This window comes from Natator depressus, chromosome 4 (assembly GCF_965152275.1).
Source record: "Natator depressus isolate rNatDep1 chromosome 4, rNatDep2.hap1, whole genome shotgun sequence".
NCBI classification, from domain to species: domain Eukaryota; kingdom Metazoa; phylum Chordata; order Testudines; family Cheloniidae; genus Natator; species Natator depressus.
This window is the reverse complement of record NC_134237.1, coordinates 114,102,864-114,123,707: the sequence shown is the minus strand read 5'-3', so window position 1 is coordinate 114,123,707 and position 20,844 is coordinate 114,102,864. Positions and strand designations below refer to the sequence as shown.

The 20,844-nt window shown below is 41.2% G+C and overlaps 1 long non-coding RNA gene across 1 annotated transcript; it reads right to left on the bottom strand.

Annotated features, from left to right (window-relative positions):
• Nucleotides 1-1,476: 1,476 nt before the first annotated feature.
• LOC141985974 (uncharacterized) lies at nt 1,477-4,635 on the bottom strand. The gene is made up of 3 exons (XR_012639084.1): nt 4,513-4,635; nt 2,311-2,557; nt 1,477-1,659 (listed from the first exon to the last, which is right to left on the bottom strand). It is a non-coding gene; the product is annotated as an uncharacterized LOC141985974 (long non-coding RNA).
• Between the last annotated feature and the right edge of the window lie 16,209 nt (nt 4,636-20,844).

Sequence of the window (20,844 nt, the reverse complement as noted above, 5' to 3'; positions counted from 1 at the left end):
TTGGGGACCCAGCCTACACCTTAATGCCATGGCTCATGAAGCCATACACAGGTACCCTGGACAGTAGTAAGGAGCAGTTCAACTATAGGCTGAGCAAGTGCAGAATGGTGGTAGAATGTGCATTTTGACATTTAAAAGCGTGCTGGTGCAGTTTACTAACTAGGTTAGACCTCAGCAAAACTAGTATTTGCTGCTTGCTGTGTGCTCCACAATATTTGTGAGAGCAAGCAGGAGATGTTTATGGCGGGGTGGGAGGCTGAGGCAAATCGCCTGGCAGCCGATTATGCACAGCCAGACACCAGGGCAATTAGAAGAGCACAGCTGGGTGTCCTGCACATCAGAGAAGCTTTTAAAATCAGTTTCATGACTGGCCAGGCTGTGGTATGACAGTTCAGTTTGTTCTGTTTTTTTCTCCTTGATGAAAACCCACCCCCTTGGTTGACTCTACTTCCCTGTAAGCCAACTGCTCTCCGCCTTTCGATCACCACTTGCAGAGGCAATAAAGTCATTATTGTTTCAAAATCATGAATTCTTTATTAATTCATCACACAAATAGGGGGAAAACTCGCAAGGTAGCCCGGGAAGGGTGGGTGAGGAGGGAAGCACAGGGTGGGATGGTGGATGAGGGGAGGAGGGAAGGACAAGGCCACACTACAGTTCAAAACTTATTGAATACTCTGTTGCTTGGGCAGTCCTCTGGGGTGGAGTGCCTGGGTGCCTGTAGCCTCCTGCCCGCCCCCTTACCCCCCGCATTCTTGGAGGAGGATATGGAGCTTGGGGAGGAGGGCGGGCAGTTATACAGGGGCTGCAGTTGTCTGTGCTCCTGCTGCCTTTCTTGCAGCTCCACCAGATGCCTGAGCATGTCAGTTTGCGCCCCCCTTAGACTCAGCATCGCATTCGTCCCTCCTCTCATTGCATTCATTTAACACTTTCCTGGTCTCTGCCATTGTTTGCCTCCACGCATTCTGCTGAGCTTTCAGTATGGAAGGACTGCATGAACTCTGAGAACATTTCATTGCAAGTGTGGTTTTTTCACCTTCTAATCTGTACTAGCCTCTGGGAGGGACATGATGGGGGAGCGTAGAAACATTTGCAGCTGCGGGAGGAAAAAAGGGAGAGTAGTATTTAAAAAGATACATTTTAGAGAACAAAGGGAAGACTATTTTACACTGAATCAAGCGATTCACATTACATAGCACATGTGCTTTTGGTACAAGGTCGCATTTTGCTTCCTATATTGAGTGCCTGCCGGTTTGGTGTGAGACATCACACATGCTCGGCTAGGCAACAGAATTGGGCTTGCAGGAACAGAGCTCCTTTCCTGCAGCTCAACCATATGCTGGAGCATATTAGTTTGATCCTCCAGCAGCCTCAGCATTGAATCCTGCCTCCTCTCATCATGCTGCCACCACCTTTCAGCTTCAGCCCTCTCTTCAGCCCACCACTTACTCTCTTCAGCCCGCCACCTCTCCTCCGGGTCATTTTGTGCTTTCCTGCACTCTGACATTGTCTGCTTCCACACATTCGTCTGTGCTCTGTCAGTGTGGGAGGACAGCATGAGCTCAGAGAACATTTCATCGTGAGTGTGGTTTTTTCACCTTCTAATCTTCACTAGCCTCTGGGAAGGAGAAGATCCTGTGATTCTTGAAACACATGCAGCTGGTGGAGAAAAAAAAGGGACAGTGGTATTTAAAAAGACACATTTTATAGAACAATGGGTACACTCTTTCATGGTAAACCTTGCTGTTAACATTACATACATAGCACATGTGCTTTCGTTCCAAGGTTGCATTTTGCTTCCCCCCACCATGTGGCTAGCCCCTCTCCCCTCCCCGTGGCTAACAGCGGGGAACATTTCTGTTGAGCCACAGGCAAACAGCCCAGCAGGAACGGCCATGTCTGAATGTCCCCTTAAGAAAAGCACCCTATTTCAACCAGGTGACCATGAATGATATCACTCTCCTGAGGATAACACAGAGAGATAAAGAACGGATGTTGTTTGAATGCCAGCAAACATACACTGCAATGCTTCATTCTACAGTGATTCCCGAGTATGTGCTACTGGCCTGGCGTGGTAAAGTGTCCTACCATGATGGACGGAATAAGGCTGCCCTCCCCAGAAACCTTTTGCAAAGGCTTTGGGTGTACATCCAGAAGAGCTTGGAGATGTCCCTGGAGGCTTTCCGCTCCGTCCCCAGACACATTAATAGACTTTTCCAGTAGCTGTACTGACCACGAATGCCAGGGCAAATTAATCATTAAACATGCTTGCTTTTAAACCATGTATACTATTTAAAAAGGTACACTCACCAGAGGTCCCTTCTCCGCCTGGCGGATCCGAGAGGCAGCCTTGGGTGGGTTTGGGGGGTACTGGCTCCAGGTCCAGGATGAGAAACAGTTCCTGGCTGTTGGGAAAACCGTTTTCTCTGCTTGTTTGCTGTGAGCTATCTACAGGCTCATCATCATCATCTTCCTCGTCTCCAAAACCTGCTTCCGTGGTCCTCCATCTCCATTGAAGGAGTCAAACAACACGGTTGGGATAGTGGTGGCTGAACCCCTATAACGAGAGTTATAGTGTTTTTGTTGTGTGGTTGCTGTTGAGTATTTCAGGTTCAACCTGAAGCAAATACTTAGGCTTGAATAAAGACTGGGAGCGGATGTGTCATTACACAAAGTAAAACTATTTCCCCATGTTTATTCCCCACCCCATACTGTTCCTCACACATTCTTGTTAACCGCTGGAAATGGCCCATCTTGATTATCACCACAAAAGGTTTTGGGTTTTTTTTCTCTCCTGCTGGTAATAGCTCACCTTAACTGATCACTCTCATTATAGTGTGCATGGTATATAACACCCATTCTTTCATGTTCTCTGTGTATATAAAATCATCCTACTGTATTTTCCACTGCATGCATCCGATGAAGTGAGCTGTAGCTCACGAAAGCTTATGCTCAAATATATTTGTTAGTCTCTAAGATGCCACAAGTACTCCTGTTCTTTTTGCGGATACAGACTAACATGGCTGCCACTCTGAAACCTTTTGTTATTCACACACTCTGTGCTTGTGAGTGGACAAGTATTGTCTCCTAGAGACACCCAGAGGCAGTGGTTAATTTTCCCTGATTACTGGGTGAGGGTTTGAGCTGGTTCTATTTGTATCGTTAAGAGGAACAGCTAGATATTGAACCTGGCCCTCTTTGCCGCTGACTCCACCTGACAAAAGGATTACACATCATTTAAAAAAAAAAAGCGGCAAGTGAAGATCCAGACATTTGCTGTGTACTAGCTTTTAATTTTCAAATAAAAACAGCTTAAGCCTTGTAGTTGACCAGCAATAAATATCATAGAATATAGGGGTCATCTGGTTTAGGAAAAAATCTTCTTCCCTAAAGTTTATTGTTTTATCAGCCTGTCATCCCACAAGCCATATCTATACATTTAAAATGTGCACCCTCAAGAAAACTGGGACCAATGAAGATCTTATCTATACACTTCTGACATGCTCAGCAAAATAGTATCTAGGTGCTGATTACAAAACTATATGTGTCAGAAAATTCTTTCTTCAATATGAACTAAAATTCAGCCTTCCCTTATTTTAGCTGTATTCTGTTATGCAGAAGAACATCTTAAGGATCTTCTGCTGCTAAATTATTGTAAATTATTGATGTTTTATTCTGTGACCTGTCCAACAGGTTCTGCATAACAACAAGAGCTTCATAACGCCCCTCTCAGACTCTCTGTCTAGGAAGCTCAGCCCTTAACGGCACAGTTCCAGTACCACATCTTCCCTTCCAAGCCATAACTTAATAACAATAACACTTAAAACCTTATTAATATAACACATAATTGCAAATATTTATAAGCAGCCTAATAACTAAACTTACTATCAATGTTCAAGTAGGCCTTGAGGTGTCCTGTGGTATAGGTCTCCTCTGGAAGGTCAGGATGCAGGGACTCTCATGGGCAAAACATTAGATTCTGTGCCCCTTATCTCCCTCCCTTCTGGGATTGGAGAAGGTGTCACCTATTGCTCTGTCGTATGTGCCCATGTGGGGACAACCAAAGCTTAATTTGTGCTGGGTCTTGCTGGGGCTCAGTCCTGGCACCTCTTTTCATGCCGGGGCAAAAATCCCAGCACCTCTTCTGTCAGTGGCATGTAAGGCGTTACCCTGCAGGTACAGCGTGTGCGAGGTCACACTGTGTGGTGTTTGCCTGGAGGAAGCCGTTTTGTTTTTACAAAATGGCAATGTGACCTCTCATGTATGGTACATGTGAGGTCATACTGTGCAGAGGACACCATTGTTACTGCTTGAGCCCCAGCACCTCTTGCCTTGCAAATTAAGCATTGGTGACAACCTCATACAACCCCGGGGCAATTGTTTATGACACTACTGCAGTCTGCAACTATTGTTTCCCATCATAGAGATACAGTGTCATTTTCATGACCTGGTGGCAGCTCACCGGATCCCAGTTTATATTGATACTTTTATTTGCTTTATCTCTCTACACACCTGCAAGTCCTCAGGGACTCGGACATCACTCTCTAACAGTGCAGCGATTCATTTTTCTGTTGAACAAAATGTCAGGAGGTAATAACCCAGGCTTCATTGATGCCATTCTGCAAATTAACAGTGATAAACATGGATCAGAGTCAGACTCCACCGCCTTTTTCAGAAGGGTGTTTTATTATTTGACACCGTTTTCTACCAACCCATTGGACTGTGGATAATGGAGACCAGTGGTCACATGTCTAAACCCATATGTCACTGCAGACTACCCACTCATGCCCACTAAACGGTGGCCCATTGTCAGACATTATTATGTCAGGTATGCTGTGTCTAGCAAAACTAGATTTGATATGCACAATCATCTGTCTAGCTGTAGTGTCTTCTAGTCAGATATATCAGGGAAGTGAGAATAATAGTCTAGGACAAGTACAGCCAACATAAACAAATCTATGCCTACTTTGTTTCTAGGCACCAATTCTTCTTGCGCCACCAACATGGGCTCTTTCACTCGATTTGCCCTATATTTTTGGCATTCATGACAAACCTAAACACCTTCCTCAAGGTCACTGTTCATTTGAGGCCAGTATAAAACATCTCTGGCCCTTCTCATAGATGTTTCAATCCCTAAATGACCTTCCTGAATCCTTTTGTTAACATATTTTTCTGTAACACCTTAGGTATCATCGTCCTTTAAACAAAATCCCATCTAGAACTGAGACCTTCCCCTTAAATTAATAATATGGGCTGGTAATATGCTGTCATGGCCACCATATGCTAATAGCCTTAATTGCTTTCTGCAGGGTCTCAGCCTGTGCAGTAGTTCTGGCAATCAAAACCCCCATTTGATCTGAGACCAGATGTGGTGTGTTCTGTTTGTTTTTAAAACTCAGATTGACATGTAGAAAATCTAGTTCTGGACTTTGCTCCACTGCATTTTTGTCAAAGGTCTAGCCAGTGTGTCTGCAACCACCAAATCTCTCCCAGGTTTGTATTCAATTTGCAAATAATAACTTTGTGTCTGAAAAAAACAATCTCTGTATTCTCACACCCATGTTTGGCAGGCCCTTTCTGGCAATGGCAACCAGTGATTTATGGTCAGTTTCAACTAACACAAACATCCTGTAAATAAAGAGATGAAACTGTTTACTTCCATGGACTAAAGCCAGAGGTTTCACGTCTATTTGAGTATACTGACACACAGTTTTTGTTAGCTCTTTTTGACACATAGGCTATAATGTCGATTTTAAAAAAAAAGGTTCCAGGGGCCATCCTGGTGGTGACAATCTGGTAAACCTAACTTCAGTATCAGCCAAACTGGTTGAAACTATAGTAAACAACAGAATTATCAGACACATAGATGAACACAATATGTTGGGGAAAAGTCAACATGACTTTTGTAAAGAAAAATCATGCCTCACCACTCTATTAGAATTCTTTGAAGGGTTCAACAAACATGCAGGCAAGGGTGATCCAGTGGACATAATGTACTTGGACTAGGGTGACCAGATGTCCCGATTTTATACGGACAGTCCCAATATTCACGGCTTTGCCTTATATAGGCCCCTATTGCCCCTCACCCCTGGTCCCGATTTTTCAAACTTGCTGTCTGGTCACCCTAACTTGGACTTTCAGAAAGCCTTTGACAAGGTCCCTCACCAAAGGCTCTTAAGCAAAGTAGAAAGTCATGGGATAAGAGGGAAGGGCCTCTCATGGATGAGTAACTGGTTAAAAGATAGGAAACAAAGGGTAGGAATAAATGGTCAGTTTTCACAATGGAGAGAGGTAAACAGTGGGCTCCCCCAAGAAGCTCTGCAGTCCCTAGGATTCCAGTACTGCTCCTTGTGGACAGAACCCAGTCAGAGCATAGAATTGCCACAGACACAGTGAATTATAAATTTGGCTCATTATTATTGGGATATATGACATAAAGCTGCCTCACAGGCGACGCTAATAATCTCCATACTAACAAACTTTATGTATGATAATTATAAATCTGTGAGCCAAATTCTATTGGCAGTTACACTCAGGCAACCCCAGTGATGTCAAGTGATGTCACATAAGTGTAAGTAGGAACAGAATAGCAAAGACATAAACAATCAAACTAAATGGCAAAGGTTTCCATCCTATCTCACAAGGCATGCAGTTGACTTCATGGTGATACAGGAGACCACGCATCCTCCCCCCACCACCCGGTTACTTCAGGAGAGAGAAGAGAACTTAAAACAGAACTTGGGTGTAGGAATTTTTCCCTTCTTCCTTCCAGTCTAATTCTCAGTATTAGTTGGCAAAGTTTTAATATTTCAACCCAAAAATCCATAGAAGGTGTATTTTGGTTGCACAAAAAATAAACTAAATACTCTGTAACAAACCCTTTTGTTTAATAATGCAGTTTATTAGGAAAAGTCAAGGGCTGGCCATGGTAAAAGGACAAATGTCACACATTTCCCCTCTGTCTAACATAAGGAAGGAGTTTTAAAACCGTAGCAGTAAAACAACACAAGGAATGTCATTTGTTTTGGACATTTGTACAGTCCTGCATCTGGTGGTTTTATTCATTCATAGTTTCATTCAAAGAGATTGTGATCCATTAAGACTGGCGTCAAGTCTACCCTTTTACACCGCCAGGCTACACATGCTCTATTAATGATATGGCAGAGTGTCTCTAAAAAGACATAACTTTAAAAAGCTATTTCAAGATGAACCAACCTACAAGTTATCTGATAGAATGAGCCTAGGAAGAGGCTTGATAGTAGTTGAAGAGGTCAAAAACAAACATCCACACAAAAGAAAATAGGCCTATAGAGATGTTTTCAGAGATGTTGAGCACCAAGATCTCTGATGGTCTTCAGCTGGAGTCGTGAATGCTAAGCACTACTGCAGTTGGGCTGCTGTAATCAGAGCTCTGAAGGAAAGAAGAAAGGCATTGTAAATGTTGGGATTACCACAGAAGAGCCAAGGCTGGGAAGGGACCTCCTGGGTCACCACAACCACTCTCCTGCTATCACAGGCAACCTTGTCATGTATTGCCATTAATAAATTTATCAAGCTCCATTTTCACAATAGGGGACAGCAGAGCAACAGCAAGTCAGGAGGAAGAAAGAAAAAATTTTAAGGACCAAAGCTCCAATTCCTGCCTCTGGCCAAACCATGACAATAGAAGTGATACCAAAGTGACCACAGAGAGTGAAAGAAAAATGCCATGGGAGCTCCATCATGTTACGCACTCATTAGGGGCCTGTGTCACCTTCCCTTGACATTAATGGAATATCTCCCATTGGCTTCAAAGATGCAGGATCAAACCCTAGGTGCATTTTGGAGCTTTCAGCCTTAAGTCCCTTTTTAAGGCTTGTGCTCCCTCTGTGACTGACTGAGTTAGCCATAGGGACCTCACATCTCAGAGTCAGGGAGGGTCTTTGTGTGTACTTTATCTCTGCAACAACATTCCCAAGAGCACAGGGAGGGTGAATATTTCCCCCCGAGCAAGAGAGGGAGCTTGGAAGTCTTGTTGAAAATACCAAGTCACCACTGAAGGGTGGGAACCCCTTCCAGAAGGAGTAGGGCCTTGTAGACTGGCTGGACTGCACAATTCTGGTTGGTCTTTGTTATATAGTGAACAGGGCTAGAATTTGGTCCTGTATCTACAAAGCGTGACACATTTTTCCGCCTTCATTCATGTTTTCACCATGAAGCCCCACACTGATTAAATAGATATTTTTTATTACTTAGGCTCTATGGCAAGCTGGACTTAAATTCAGTGGCCAGTTCCCCAGATTCCATGGCAGTCAGAGTGGAGATTCTGCAACAGCTCCATTTAAACTAAATCTCTGAGTTTTCAGTGAATTAACTATGAAAATGAGCAACAGCCAGTACAGCAGCTCCTGAGTTATTTATTTTTATATTAGATTCTATTTGTTATCGTGTTCCAACATTTGCCAGTTTCCAGGGTGCCAAAAAATGTTTGTGCTGACAACATAGATCACAACAGAAGTTGTCAGGAGGTAAAGTGAACCTTTGGGCAGTTCGACAGGGCTTTTGGAACATGGCGAGCCCTGGGACACAGTTTGCAATTGTGGAAAAAGCACTTTGGTTGAGCATTTCTTCTATAATTATCAGCAATGAAAGAGTTAACAATGCTGTTGTTTAAATTGTCTTCTTTATGTTTCAGAGTTAACAACCTACTGGGACAGACAGGGCAGTTCACACTTCTTGTTGCAAGCTGTAGGTTGCTATGTATTTATGTTAGAGAAGGCAAGGTCAAAGAAGTGCACCTTGGACTTGGAGTGGAAGGTGGTGAGGTTTGTGATGGTCCTTAGCTCCTGGGGGATTTCCTTCCACAGTCTCGGTCTGGCCCCCCAGGGAAGTTCTGTCTCCTGCACAGACAAGCTTTACTTATTGTAGAGAGCTCCATTGTGCCAGAGGAGAGGAGTTGTTGATCCCAATTTTCATTGCAGTTTAGGTTCAGTTCATGTTTTCACAGTTATTGTCACAACCAGAGCCCTATTTATTAACATTAATTTATTTAGTATTTATACATCACCCAAAGTGATTGTCAGGACAAACAGAAAAACAAATTCCCTCCACGAAAGAGCTTACTATCTAATTTTAGATAAGAGATTCATATGAACTTTGAGAGGAAATAGTTACATTGCCATTATGATGAGCAAATACTATAAATGAATTGTTACTGAAAAGTTTAATGAATATAAGTTCCTATTAACAGAATGACAGAGGCATAGTGGAAAGGACAGGAGTAGTAGGAAACAAGTAAATTTCCACCACTACTTTCTGGGCATGATCTACCATTGTATTGCTCCACACTGGTGGAGTAATACAATGGCGAATCAGGGACAAAATACCTAAGAAAAGAAAGAAATGTTGATGTCATTGAGCAAGAGTTTAATGTTTCAGCATAAATACATACAAAGATTAAAAAACGATATTTTAATTAAACTAAAAACTACTTTAATTGCACTTTTAGTTATTTATATTATATGACAAACTTTGAAATAGTACCTTACGTAACATTTGCCCCCAGTGATTTTTTTTTTAAAAAAACTTTGTTTATATTGAATTTTCATCACTGAAGGAAACGTAAAACCAAACTGTGCAGGCAAATTAAAACTAGGGCACATGTACTGGACTGCAGTGTCAATTGACTTTTTGGAGATGTCTCTGCAGTGCAGTGTGTGAACTGTAATCAATAGAGAATTAAAATGATCCATGTAGCATTACGATGCTATCTTAAATTGGTTGAAAACTGACACGAAGATCACGTTAATCTATAAACGTGTTATGTGGAATTATATTTGAAAGCAAGCACACATAGAGTCAAAGAGATGATGTTTGAAATTAGAGATGAGGTGGTTCAAAAGGATGCTCCAGTGCCTAAGGCAAGGGGCTGGGTGTTGGGAGACGTGGGTTCTAATGCTAGCTTAGCTACTGACCTACTTGTGTGGGACAAATCATTTTGCTTCTCTATGCCTTAGTTTCCCTATCTATAAAATGGGCATAACAAAATTTACTTCCTTTGTTAAGCACTTTGAGATCTACTGATGAAAAGCACTATAGAAGAGCTGAGTATTATTTGTAAATTGATTTAGGCCAATCTCTAACTATTAAAGACCAGGTTGAGACCTTATGTGGGGGACAGATTATCTCACATCTGCCTACTGTGGGGTTTCTTACACAGTCCTCTGAAGCATCCGGTGCTGGCCACTGTCAGACGCAGGATACTAAACTAGATATACGTTGGGTCTGATCTAGTCTGGCAAGTCCTCTGTTGCTAAATAATTAAGAAGGCAGTCCTACCTCACAAAATGTTTTGCAAATTAGTGTTAGCATAATCCACTTTAAAACACCACACAGTGAGTTATGTCTATACGGGTCATTTGAGGGCAGGCCTCAGGCCACAAATCATGCTGACAGTTTTCATAGTTTTGTTTTCATAGTTCCTTTAGCAATTTGTTCAACATCACAAATCACTACTTACCTAGTCAGATATGCAGAAGTAGGTGACAGAGCAATATCCCCTTCTAGGAAAAAAATGTACAGTTTTATGAGAGAAGTAGGACTACTAACATGGTGCTGTGATAAATAAGCTAACAGCAGTATAATATTAGGAACAGTTCTCCCTGCCACACACATAGCATGTAGCAGGGACTGTAATTACTAACATAATGCATATCTTATGCATGATGTGTGATGCTGAAAGACTGCTGAAGGAAGAGTGGAAAAGATTAGATCGATGAAGTCATGTGATAACGCTGAATGTTAGCTAAAAATGAAGTATTACATTGCTTAGGCACTCCAGAATAGAATTCTATGCTATATTGGACTGATTAGGTATTTAGGTCATCACCAATTACAGTACAGTACAATTACAGGAGCCACTTATACCATACAGGACAAAATATTGGTAAACCATAGCAGCACCAGCCCTCTCTGTGCTAAGGAGGCAATTATACACAGTAGGGTAGCAAAACACACTGGTTGAGCAATAAAATGATCTTACCCTGTAACTCATTAGAACATTCCAAGCTGTTAGAGTTGGTATTGTGAATGGAAGAATGGCTAGGTGGCACTCTGTCAACACTTGATCATCTCTGAAGTGTAAACTCAAAAAATCTCCATAAGCAGTTTCCTGAGGCTACTCACTTGACCTTCCCATATGCATTGCTAAGAGGACAAACATTTACAATGGAAGAGGACAAGAAACAGGAAATAGATTGTGGGAAAACAAAACCAATCAACTAAAACTACTTCTACGTACATACAGTAAAGTTAGACACATATTGTACCAGACTCCTGCTAGTAACACAGAACATCATTTGGATAGTTGATTAATGATATGTTAACAAAACAGTAACTAATACACGCCCAAAGGAATTTATTAAGTACAGAGTCTAATATAGCTCCACATTCCAATAGAGTAGACAGGACATTAATTGCATTGTTATTATAAAGTCTTGTCATCTTGTGAGAAAGAGTTTATTAAGACAAAAGGAGGCCAGCTGCATGGAGAAAGATCCTTATACTTGTTGGGTAGACCCCTGTACAAGGCTGCCTGGCACAAAATGACCATGAAGGATAATTCATTTTTTTAGAAGCATGGGACTGTGGAGAAACCAACTAGCTACAAACTGTGTGAATACAATATTATAGCTATAATTTAATTATTATTACTAATACTACACATTTATATAGCATCATATATTTATGCAGCATTTTACAATCTGCCTAAAATATTAGGGTTGTCAAGTAATTAAAAAAATTAATCAAAATTAACTGCATGATTAAAAACATTAATCGTGATTAATCACACTCTTAAACAATAATAGAATACCATTTATTTAAATATTTTGGATGTCTTCTACATTTTCAGATATATTGATTTCAATTACAACACACAATACAAAGTGTACAGTGCTCACTTTATATTTATTTTTGATTACAAGTGTTTGCACTGTAAAAAGACAAAAGAAATAGTATTTTTCAATTCACCTAATTCAAGTACTGTAGTGCAATCTCTTTATCATGAAAGTTGAACTTACAAATACAGAATTATGCACAAAAATACTGCATTCAAAAATAAAACAATGTAAAATTTTAGAGCTTTCAAGTCTACTCAGTCGTACTTCTTGTTCAGCCAATCGCTCAGACAATCAAGTTTGTTTACATATGCAGGAGATAATGCTGCCTGCTTTTTGTTTACAATGTCTCCTGAAAGTGAGAACAGGTGTTCTCATGGCACTGTTGTAGCTGGTGTCACAAGATATTTATGTGCCAGATGCACATGCGTCAACCACCATTCTAGGGGACATTCATCCATGTTGATGACGGGTTCTGCTCGAAAACCATCCAAAGGAATGCAGACTGATGCATGTTCATTTTCATTATCTTAGTCAGATGCCAACAGGAGGAGGTTGATTTTCTTTATTGGTGGTTCAGATTCTTTAGTTTCCACATCAGACTGTAGCTCTTTTAAGACTTCTGAAAGCATGCTCCCTACCTCAGTCCTCTCAGATTTTGGAAGGCACTTCAGACTCTTAAATCTTGGGTCGAGTGCTGTAGCTATCTTTAGAAACTCACATTGGTACCTTCTTTGTGTTTTGTGAAATCTGCAGTGAAAGTGTTCTTAAAATGAACAACTTGTGCTGGGTCATCATCCAAGACTGCTATAACATGAAATATATGGCAGAATGTAAGTAAAACAGAGCAGAGGACATACAATTCTCCCCCAAGGAGTTCAGTCACAAATTTAATTAATGCATTATTTTTTTAATGACTGCCATCAGCATGGAAGCATGTCCTTGGGAATGGTGGCTGAAGCATGAAGGGGCATACTGTCAAAGTCAGATTCAAGACTCACAAAATTTGTCAGACCACTCTGTTTATTAGCAAAGCGCTTTGCCAATGCACCCAGATATGTGAGCCTCCTGCAAAAGCTCAAGCTAACTTATTTAAACAGATAAGGGAAAGCCAATTTAACATAAGAGACAAAAGGAAGCAGAAACTGACAAATATACATACATATCTTATTTGCATACTAATGTTTACCAATCTCCTAGCTCAGCAGGAGCTCTAAGTTAATTAGTTTGAGGACCCATTGTCTCACACTCCTTAATGTTTCTCTTCCTGACAACTATATTTCAACAAACCCTTCAAGCAGCATTTCTTTAATGAATTATAATTTCAATATAATTCATTCTACTTTCACAATACAAATGTTTAGCAAATCTGGCACGTAAATACAGTGCCATGCAAATGCCTGTTCTCACTTTCTGGTGACATTGTAAATAAGAATAGGGCAGCATTATCTCCTGTAAATGTATACAAACTTGTTTGTCTTAGCGATTGGCTGAACAAGAAGTAGGACTGAGTGGACTTGTAGTCTGTAAAGTTTTACATTGTTTTGTTTTTGAGTGCAGTTATGTAACAAAAAAAATCTACATTTGCAAGTTGCACTTTCAGGACAAAGAGATTGCACTACAGTACTTGTATGAGGTGAATTGAAAAATACTATTCCTTTTGTTTATCATTTTTACAGTGCAAATATTTGTAATCAAAATATACACTTTGTTTTCACTTACAACACAGAATACAAGATATATATGAAAATGTAGAAAAACATCCAAAATATTTAATAAATTTCAATTGATAGTCTCTTGTTTAACAGTGTGATTAAAACTGCGATTAATTTTTTTAATTGAGATTACATTTTTTGAATTAATCGCGTGAGTTAACTGTGATTAATCGACAGCCCTATAAAATACATTCACTGTCCACAAAACCTTATAATCTAAGATATCAGATTTAGTGAGAAAATTTATAAATGCCATATGCCAATACACATAGGCATATTCTGATCATTCAAAGGGCTAAAGAGGCAGAAAACAGAATCTATTATTATGTAGCTGTAGCAGGTACGAGGTAGACAATCAGACACTCAGATTCCCAAAATCCAGGCTTGACCTCCCTATGCCTAAAAAAATACTCAACTGGTGAAGAAATAGTGTGCTGAACCTTATTCAATACTAAGAGACTGGCACACTATATTCCAAGGCCTCAGCCTTGTGAGCATGGCACTTCATCCATGGTGTAGTTGTCCTGAAGGCCTTATTTACATTGGTTTTACTACACTAGAATTTTTCACAAAGTTGCTTGATTTATATCTGTAAAAGTGCGAGCAGAATCATACCTCTGTGAGAAAAAAACGGCTACTCATCTTCTCGTAACTCTTGTTCTTCGAGATGTGTTGCTCATGTCCATTCCAATTAGGTGTGTGTGCGCCATGTCTACAGTCGTCGGAAAGTTTTTCCCCTAGCAGCACCTGTCGGATCAGCTGTGGAGCCCCCTGGAGTGGCGCCTCCAAGGCGGGTAATATAGGTCCCTGCCGACCCATCGCCTCTTCTGTTCCTTCTTGCTGGTTACTCTGACAGAGGGGAAGGCAGGTGGTTTGGAATGGGCATGAGCAACACATTTCGAAGAATAACAGTTATGAGAAGGGGAGTAACCATTTTTTCTTCTTTGAATGCTTGCTCATGTTGATTCCAATTAGGTGACTCCCAAGCCCTAACCAGGCAGTGGGGTCAGAGTTCATGGAATCGCTGACTGGAGCACCACTCTGCCGAATGCTGCATCATCTCTGGTGTGCTAGGTAATTGCTTAATGAGAGGTGAAAGTGTGAACCGAGGACCATGTTGCCACTCTGCAAATGCGCTCTTGTGGAATGTGCTGTTAGTGCAGGAGCCAGTACTTTTGCCAGATCATAGCATGCCCAGATACAGGACCTGATCCACGATCAAATCTTCTGCGACGAGACCAGGAGACCTTTCATCCAGTGTGAAACTACCACAAACAGCTGGTTCGGCTTACAGAACTCTTTGTGCATTTAGTGTAAAAGTCTAGCGCTCATTGAACGTTCAGGGAGTAGAGCCTTTGTTCTCAACTATCCATGTGAGGCTTAGGGTAAAAGACCGGTAGGAAAATGTCCTGGTTGGAGTGCAATTGGGACACAACCTTTGGGAGAAAGGCTGGGTTTGGTCTAAGTTGCACCTTGTCTTTATAGAAAACGGTGTAGGGAGGGTTAGGGGAGGGGCGCCTCTCCCCCAGCTGCAGCAGGTCGGAGCCAGGCTGGGTTGGGGCTGGGGGAGAGGAATCGCTTCCCACAGCAGCCCTGTGTGCCTGAGTGGTGCTAAATAGGCTGCTGCATGGCTGCGCAGCTTAGAGGAAATTTAGGTCACCACCACTTTCATTGCATAATTGATTACTAATTATTACTTATTGCAGATTTGATTTACCCTCTCCTTGATGCTGTTAAACATGATCTATTGATAAGTAGTATATTAATTGCAATACCTAATTAATTGATCAGTTTATTGTAAAATTGATTCATTGCTGAATGGTTCCTTTTGTTACTTCAATCCACTAATTCAGTGCACTGCCTTCAACTTCATTGCCATACCCACTGCATAGACTTTCACTGCTGTGTCACCAGTGACACCTGCTAACTGATTTACCACCGAATTTACTCACTAACTCAGAACATTCCTCTGTGTCATCGTCACTCTCTGCATGAAAAATTGGCTAGATGATGTGTCTCGAAATGTAATTGTAAAAAGGGAATCATCATTGAATGGCTGTGTTTCTAGTGGGGTCCTGCAGAGATTGGTTCTTGGCCCTATGCTATTTAACATTTTTGTTAATGACCTGGAAGAAAAACACAAAATCACCACAGATAAGATTTGCAGATGACACAAAAAATTGGGGAGTGATAAAAAAATGAACAGGATAGTCACTGATAGAGTGGGGGTCAAGCAAACAATGTGTGTTTTAATCAGGTTAGATGTAAATGTATACAGCTGAGAATAAAGAATGTAGCCATATAACAGGATGCGGGACTCTACCCTGAGAAGCAGGAACTCTGAAAGAGATTTGGTGGTCATGGTGGCTAATCAGCTGAACACAAGCTCCCAGTATATCACTGTGGCCATGAGGGCTAATGCAATCCTGGGATGCATGAACAGGAGAGAATAAAACAGATTTTAATGAGGAATCCTTGTAGCACCTTAGAGACTAACAAATTTATTTGGGCATAAGCTTTCATAGGCTAAAACCCACTTCATCAGATGCATGGAGTGAAAATACAGGAGCAGGTATAAATACATGAAAGGATGGGGGTTGCTTTGCCAAATGTGAGGTCAGGCTAATGAGATAAATCAATTAACAGCAGGATACCATGGGAGGAAAAATAACTTTTGAAGTGGTAAGAGAGTGGCCCATTATAGACAATTGACAAGAAGGTGTGAGTAACAGTAGGGAGAAATTAGTATTGGGGAAATTAAGTTTAGGTTTTGTAATGACCCAACCACTCCCAGTCTCTATTCAGGCCTAATCTGATGGTATCCAGTTTGCAAATTAATTCCAGTTCTGCAGCTTCACGTTGGAGTCTGTTTTTGAAGTTTTTTTGTTGAAGAATTGCCACTTTTAGGTCTGTTATTGAGTGACCAGAGAGATTGAAGTGCTCTCCTACTGGTTTTTGAACGTTGTGATTCCTGATGTCAGATTTGTGTCCATTTATTCTTTTGCTTAGAGACTGTCCGGTTTGGCCAATGTACATGGCAGAGGGGCATTCCTGGCACATGATGGCATATATCACATTGGTAGATGTGCCGATGAACGAGCCCTTGATGGTGTAGCTGTTGTGGTTAGGTCCTATGATGGTGTTCCTTGAATAGATATGTGGACACAGTTGGCAATGGGCTCTGTTGCAAGGATAGGTTCCTGGGTTAGTGGTTCTGTTGTGTGGTGTGTGGTTGCTGGTGAGTATTTGCTTCAGGTTGGGGGGCTGCCTGTAAGCGAGAACTGGCCTGTCTCCCAAGGTCTGTGAGAGTGAGGGATCATCCTTCAGGATAGGTTGTAGATCCTTAATGATGTGCTGGAGCGGTTTTAGTTGGGGGCTGTAGGTGACTGCTAGTGGCGTTCTGTTACTTTCTTTGTTGGGCCTGTCTTGTAATAGGTGACTTTTTGGTACCCTTCGGGCTCTGTCAGTCTGTTTCCTCACTTCACCAGGTGGGTGTTGCAGTTTTAAGAATGCTTGATAGAGATCTTGTAGGTGTTTGTCTCTGTCTGAGGGATCAGAGCAAATGCGGTTGTATCTTAGAGCTTGGCTGAAGACAATGGGTTGTGTGATGTGGTTTGGATGAAAGCTGGAAGCATGTAGGTAAGTATAGCAGTTAGTAGGTTTCCAGTATAGGGTGGTGTTTATGTGACCATTGCTTATTAGCACTGAGGTGTCTAGGAAGTGGACCTATTGTGTGGACTGGTCCTGGCTGAGGTTGATGGTAGGGAGGAAATCATTGAAATCTTAGTGGAATTCCTCAAGGGCCTCCTTCCCATGGGTCCAGATGATGATGTAGATGTCATCAATGTAGTGCAAGAAAAGTAGGGGTGTAAGGGGACAAGAGCTGAGGAAGCGTTCTAAGTCAGCCATAAAAATGCAAGTAATCATCAGCTTAAAATTGCTGGAAGATGAAAGAACATACACACACCAGATGTTACCACTATGCCATCTAGAGTTAGAACCACACCACTGCAGCTCATTGTACATGTCAATCTGGCATAAAATTCACTTGTGACACGGGGAATCCGGAAGCTAAATCTGACAACAAAGATCATATTACTGCTCTCCATACTAAATCTGGCAGTTACAGTCTACCCATGTCTCTTGTAGACTGTAGGAAATACATAGCTCATCCTTTCTAAATGGCACCCACTGGCAATAAACATCCTTCTCCATACACAGGTGACTATCACACCCCAGAATACTGTTGCTACTGGGCCCAGGTTGGTAACTACTGGTTTATCTCATCCCTATTATTTATAACTGTCATTGTTTCCCTTCTACCATCTTATTCTAAAATAGTAACAATTTAAGTGAATGGTCTTGTGTTGTATCCCTTATCCCCTTTCTTTGCTTCATCTGTATGTACATTTTAAGCATTTAAGTATTCTAGTGAGTTTGTGCAGTGCTCAAATCAGGCTAAGAACTAAAGGGCCAGATTTTTCCCAGTGCTCAGCATCCGGTTGGGTCTGGATTTTTGAAAGAGCCCAGCAGTTTACAGATGTCAGTTTTTCAAAAATGCTCAGCTGCTATTGAGAGTCATCTGGCCCCTTCCTACAAGCATTTAAATAGAAGCTAAAAGTGCAGAGATCTTTTGAAATCTAGCCCAAAATAAATTAGAACATTTAAAATTAATGTTTTTGTTTATTTAAAAGCAGAGGCAATCTAGATTTCCTTGAATTCCTCCTCTTTTTTGGGGCCTATCATGCCAGAGGCAGTAGTTGCAAGAGTTGGATTTTAGAGTATAGCTGGTACCTCACCTGTGTCTCCACACACTTCTAAAGGCCTTGGATCTAAAAGTTTAACATGCTGGAAGCAGATTCTCCCATTTTTTAAAATTATTTTTTCATAAAGAGACCACTACCTAAACTAAGAACAGGCTTTTGCCATCTACATTAAAATCTAATTTTGCATTAATCTAGTTAGTTTATAGGACTCCTGCTAGTTAAGATACTAGGTGTTTCAGAGAAAATATATTTTCAGTCATGTGAAAAGAAATAGATTGAACTCATCCCCAGAGCTTCTCTAGACCATCTCTTTCTACTTCATCCCCAGCAAGCCTCTGCTGTAATAGGTCTCTGCACATTGTTCTCATCTCAGCTGCATGAATAGCCCTGTAGTACTCACTCTCTCCACCATAGCATAGTGGGTGTTCTTTGATGGATGCTAACAGTTCATTTAGCCTAGACTAATAAATCCTATAGGCAGCCAATCTACAGACCCAGCAGGCCTTGTTCTTTGCTTTTACCAAAGCACTATCGTTAGACTGCAGAAGAAATCACTACCTACCCTATTTTTTGATGAAGATGTGCATCTTTGGAAAACAGGGCCTAATTCCCATACCACTCCTCTAAAGGAAACCCCATTCTCAGCCTAAAGGCTCTTTTCTTGAACATCTGAAATACTTGTAATCTTTGTCTTCACCCCACCCCCTTAAAGTCCTTAACAGTTCTTACAGGACATAGACACCCACTTTAGAATGGCAGAAGAGGATCTTGCAAGCTATCACTGGACAGTATCACACCAAAGAACTCTGATGAGAATTGTCACGAGTTTGCTATTGTACTTACTGAGAGGACGGTGACAGTCATTCACAAGTGTTATTAGTCAGTATAATAGCAAGTTGGGTCTCTTCATATTTTATTCATTAGGTTCTTCCTCTACGATGGTAGCAGTTTACTGTATTTTAGGAATTTCTATCAGACATTTCTAGTTGTATATTGAGTTGCTACACAACCAAAGAAGTTAGGTCTAAACTACCAGATTAGAAACCCATAATCAATGCCAATAATGAATCTGACAGAAGCTGAAGCCCAGAGTATTCCTACACCCTGCTATCTAAGCATTAGTCATAGTCAAACACAAGTGTCTCTGGCTAACAAGCACTTACTAGTACTATCAGATTCAGTTTAAGACTAATTTCTGTGGGCAGTAAACTTAACCACTTTTGGCTAGACTAGGGAAGAGCTGCCCTCCACCAACCAGCAGAGCAGTGCTGGACTCTGCACAGCACTCATTTCCCTTCCACCTCCTGTAGATCACACCCTCCAACTGAGATACGGAGCTACTAGAGGTGGGCTCGGAATAGCTTATTTATTGGATGGCAGGGAGCCTCAATAACTGGTGACTTTTCCATTAAAAAAAAAATTCACCACCACAAGATGGTAGAACCACCTGTAGTGAATAACTCAAGTAGTTGTTTCAGTATAATGACAGTGATCATTTCATTGATATCACATTTGCTTGTTCAGAGAAGACAGACTTGACTACCACAGAAAGAGCAGATTCAATGCTATAGCAGTGCCTCCAGGTCATATTTGAAGACCAGTGGTCACTGCACTATAAGTGTAGCTAGACTACTATATAGCCAAGGTTGTTAGCTTGGCACTTGCTCATCACTCTTCACTTCAATTATGTGCACATGTACACTCCTGCAATTTCCTGTCTTGAAGTTCAGTGTACAAAAGATGCTGAAAGATAGGGAATGGTGCAAAAGGCCGAGTCAAGAATAGCTGATATAAAATAAATATTCCAGTTTTTCCAGTAAAAGCTACCTTAGTTGTTGAACTCTACAAGTTGGCTTTATGTCAGAAGACAAAAGGTTGTTTTTAAATTGTAACTTCCAGACACTCAATAGCTTTCCGTTAGAAAGCCCCACACTAAACTATTTGACAGTGAAAAGTTTCCATGAAGGTAACGAATGAGCAAAGGCCAGAGAGTGGGTTTCAGGAGCAGAAATGCTTTCTGTGCTGCCAAGAGTCATTAGTAACAGTGTGAAAACCAGGTAAGCTGGAAGATTTCCACAAGCAAGGGAGCATCAATTTTTGGGGAGGGGGTGGGAGAAAGAGAAGAGAAATTGAATATTAACATGTGATTAGAAAAAAAATCCAGCTATTTAAACACTTTGAAGCTGTGGGCAGTGGCAGTTTCCTCTTTGGCCACTAGGACTGGTCATGTATCTACCACTTCACACCAACACTCCACAGATAACTAAGTCTTTTTGTCTGCTCTGCCAGCCCTCAGAACTTTAAGTCCCTTCCTTAAGGCAAACTTGACAGTGAATTGTAGGGTGGGGAAAATGAGTGATATCTAAACAGTTTGTTAATAGCTCTGTTGTAACAGTGTGTATTTCTGGAAAGTGCAGAAGTGGCAATCAGAAAACATTTAAATTGGTTTGCAAAAATCACCTCAAGTCATAACAATGATTCACTTTG